At 48.2% G+C, this 4,216-nt stretch overlaps 1 long non-coding RNA gene across 1 annotated transcript; it reads left to right on the top strand.

Moving 5' to 3' along the window:
- The first annotated feature begins 2,444 nt into the window (after positions 1-2,444).
- On the top strand, positions 2,445-3,823 carry LOC311030740. Its single transcript, XR_014599013.1, has 3 exons — positions 2,445-2,488; positions 3,401-3,521; positions 3,765-3,823. It is a non-coding gene; the product is annotated as an uncharacterized lncRNA (long non-coding RNA).
- Positions 3,824-4,216: the final 393 nt, after the last annotated feature.

Genomic DNA, 4,216 nt, shown 5'->3' with positions numbered 1-4,216 from the left:
AGTGGGAACAGTTCAACCCATCTGGTGAAGTAGTCGACAAACACAATTAGGTAGAGGTTGCCAGTGGAACTCCGAGGGAAAGGACCCATTAGATCAACTCCAAGCATCTCCCAGGGTTCATGCACCAATGTTTGCTGGAGTTTACCTGGGGGTTTTCTGTTCTCCGGTTTGTGGAGTTGACAAACCTGGCAACACCGCACATGATCCCTCACATCCAAACTCATCCTGGGCCAATACACCAGGGCTTGCAGCCGTTTGTATGTTTTATACCTCCCAAGATGGCCGGACAGAGGTTCGTCATGGTAATGGTGGAGAAGCTGTTGACGGAGGGAGGTTGGTATGTAGATTTGGTAGAGGGTTTTGTGGGGTAGCTGCACCACTCTGTACACTTTATCCTCCAGAACAGTGAACTTTGTGTTTGGGTTTTCCGTGACTTCTCCTGTTTCCATTATTTTTCCATACAGATCCTGTATGGCAGAGTCCCCATGCTGGGCTTTCCAGATGTCTGCATCGGTGATGTGGAGGTTTTTAGAGGTGTCTCTTTTGGACCGTAAGACAACAGCACACGTGGCATGTGGGTTCTGAGTATCATCTACTGGTGCTCGTGACAAGGCATCTGGTACGGTGTTGTATTTGCCTTTACGGTATTCCACCGTAAAGGAGAACTCTTGGAGGCGCAGTGCCCACCGAATAAGCCGGGTGCTAGGCTTTGGAGTTTTGAAAACCCACACCAGAGATGAATGATCAGTTACCACGGTAAATGGTCTGCCTTCCAGATAGTACCTCCATTTCTCCAGGGCCCAGACAACAGCGAGACATTCCTGTTCCGTGGTGGAGTAGTTGCGTTCCGCCTGATTCAGGGCCCGGCTGGCAAAGGCAAGGACCTGCTCTGCACCCAGTCCAGTTTGCTGAGCCAAAACAGCCCCCACGCCAACGTCACTGGCATCGGTGTATACAATGAAAGGGAGGTTGAAGTCGGGATGACCCAACACCGGTGGAGAAACCAGATGGTGTTTCAGAGCTTCAAAAGCTGTCTGGCAGGATGGTGTCCAAATGAACTTGGCTCCCTTCCGTTTCAGAGCGTTGAGTGGTTCTGTCAGCTGGGAAAAGCGGGGCACAAAACGATGGTACCAGCCAGCCATACCCAGAAATCTTTGGAGCTCCTTTATGTTCTTGGGAACAGGAAAGTCTTGCACGGCTTTTGTCTTCTCTGGGTCCACCTCCACTCCAGCAGAAGAAACGACATGTCCCAGGAACTTTAGTGTGGTTCTGAAGAATTGACTCTTTTTCATATTAACAGTAAGGTGAGCCTTGCGTAATCTGTCCAGAACTGCTTGGATGTGGAAACTGTGTTGTTCAGTGGTAGCGGAGTAGATTATGATGTCGTCCAAGTAGACCAAACAGATCTTCCCTCGCAGGTCTCCAAGCACAAGCTCCATCAGCCGTTGGAAGGTTGCTGGGGCATTTTTCAACCCAAAAGCCATTACCTTAAACTGATATAGACCAAGGGGACAGATGAAAGCAGTTGTTTCTCGGCTGTCTTCATCCATCTGAACCTGCCAGTACCCACTGTTGAGATCGAGCGTGGTGAATATTGTTGCTCCGGCCAGAGATTCCAAAATTTCCTGTAAGTTGGGTATTGGATACGCATCCGTGTGTGTGTCAGCATTGAGCTTCCTGTAATCCACACAAAACCTGGGTTTCAGGATGTTTTTCTTGGGGACCAAGACCACGGGAGCAGCATAGGGAGAGATGGATGGCTCGATGATGTCCTTTTCCAGCATTTCTTCTACATGTTCTTTGATTACTTGAAATTTGGAAGGGGATACACGGTAAGGTTTCTGTTTAATGGGTACTTGATGAGTGAGGAATATTTTGTGTTGTAAAACTCCAGTACAGCCTAGCTTCTCTGTGCAGACATCCGAGTTCTCCTTGAGTTGATATAACAGGTGTCTCTTCCCAAATTCATCCAGGTGAGCGTTGTTTGTGGCAGCTTGTAATAGAGTTTGTTCTGGAGACAGAGATACCAGGCGCACTGGAGCGACAGCAGAGAAGAAAGCCAGCTGGGGCGAAACACAGGCATTCGATGCCACAGCAGCTTCCGGCAAAAACGAGTATCTGCGTTTGCTGTTGGCCTTGAACCAGTAACAGTTCTCAGAGACATCAAACTGGAGGCCAGCTAAACAGATGTAGTTAAGTCCAACCACAGCAGGGAAAGCCAGACTGCCAGCGGGCATGATGACGCAGGGTAAGGTTATTGTTTGGGTTTGTAAGGTTATGGTTAAATCACTCCATCCTAATGCTTGTTGTCCTTCTCCATCCGCCAGGTATAAAGGTCCCCTGGTCCATGGTTTCATCACATCGCGCTGGCCTTTTACTCCGGTCCACACATCTTCATTAACCAGCGTATAAGAAGATCCAGTGTCCAGGATGGCGGGCCGATGCCCAATGGTAGCAGCAACTGGCAGGGGAGCGGACATGACAGCAGGTTAAAGGAGCTTGTTGCTTCTGGGGATCCTGATTGAGTGAGGGACCCCAGGGTAGCATGGCCCTCTTGAACATGGAAAGGTCTGGTAGCTGGTTGAGGTGGTCTAGGAGAAGAGGCGTTATTTCCTCGATTGGAGTTCCACTGGGGACAGGAAGCGGGTGCATGATTTCCCTTGCAGCGCCAACAGAATGCTTGAGGTGGCCGGTTATGCACAGGTTGGTTAGGACAGACAGGGTGCTCCCAGCCTTCAATGATATGCTTTTCCTCTGCTCATACTGCAGCTGATTCTCCCGGTCCCTTTCCAGTTGCTGGCCAAGGCGCACAAGTCCATCAACGGTGGTAACTCTGCTACTTCTCAGCTGACTGGCCAGTTGAGGGTTTATGTTTTTCAAGGTCAGTGTTATGATTTCCTCTTCTTCAATATTTGGTTTCCAGCGTTTGCATAATGACTGGTGCATATAGGCAAAGTCTCTGATGCTTTCCCCTTCACCTTGCACTCGGTTGCGCACCCTTTCGGCCAGATCATCTTCATAATCCTCCGACAGGAAGGCGGCACGGAACTGATCATGAAATTCCTTCCAGGTATTGACTTTATGGCATGCTACATCCCACCAATCTCTTGCAGTCCCATGCAAAACGTTATGCAAGGTAGCGATGAGCTCCTCATCAGAAAGCGGATTGAGAGCCAGGAAATCCTCGCACCTTCCCAAATATTGGAGTAGGTCTGGCGTATCATCCACTTTTCCAAATGTAGGAAATAGAAGCTTTACAGGGCTTTTTCCAAAGAATCTGCTTTTGATTTCATTATGTATGGTGGATCCTCCAGGCGACCCAAAATGATCCTCAGCTATACCAGGTTGCACAGTAGACTGCAATCTGGTGCGGCTGGAAATAAAGATGGGTTTCTTTCAGGTACGGCTTCGTACTGAGTTTGGACGCTTGCATGGCCAAGGGGGATTGTTGCAGCTCTGGCAGTGATTTCCGCTGACAATGTCCCTATGGAGTTGTTGCAGTGGGACAGATCCTCCTGAAGGTGAGTTACAGCCTCAGTCATGGGTGTGAGTACAGAGAGAAGATCCTTTAATAGGTCTGTATGATGGTGTTTCAGCCTCCATCCCACTGCTGCATTGACCTGTGTCCTCAGATATTCCAGCTGTGTGTCCATGTGTTTAATCATTTCTTTTTGTCGTTCTTGAATTAGGTCTGTCAGTGTATTGCTCACTTATTCAATTTGTGATTTGAGTGTGTTCGAAATGTTCTCCATTTGATCTGCTAGCTCCTTCCTGTGATGGATTTGTGCATTTGACATCCCCTGCAGCCGCTGAGGAGTTCCTGAACGTATGGCCTGAGGACCTTCATGTTGGTGGCTGCTTGGTTTGATAGCATTTTCAGGCGGTAATGGCTTTGCAAGGTCACAAGCTTCAGTCAATTCCATGTCCAGCAGCGAATACTGGATTTGGTGGTAGGGATTCCAATACATCCATTCCCCACAGCAATGAGTCTGCGTTGGTGTCCATTTTGTTCCTTTGTTCCAGAAATAGTTTTCCCCTCCCAAACGAGTGCAGTTCTTTGTTCCTGTCCTTGTTTAATGGTTTGATGGTTGTTTTTGAGTTTGTAGTTTAGTCTGTTCGTTTGTTTCCAGAACCAGGTGTTTGGTGTTTTTTTGTTTGTTTCAGAGGAAGCGGCTTTTCCCTTTATTTGTTTTTGGCTTTATTATTTCCTTTGGTT

Source organism: Eutrigla gurnardus, assembly GCF_963514095.1.
Source record: "Eutrigla gurnardus genome assembly, chromosome: 2".
NCBI lineage: Eukaryota > Metazoa > Chordata > Actinopteri > Perciformes > Triglidae > Eutrigla > Eutrigla gurnardus.
Note: the sequence above shows the minus strand (reverse complement) of the source record. Positions and strands in the feature narration are given on the sequence as shown.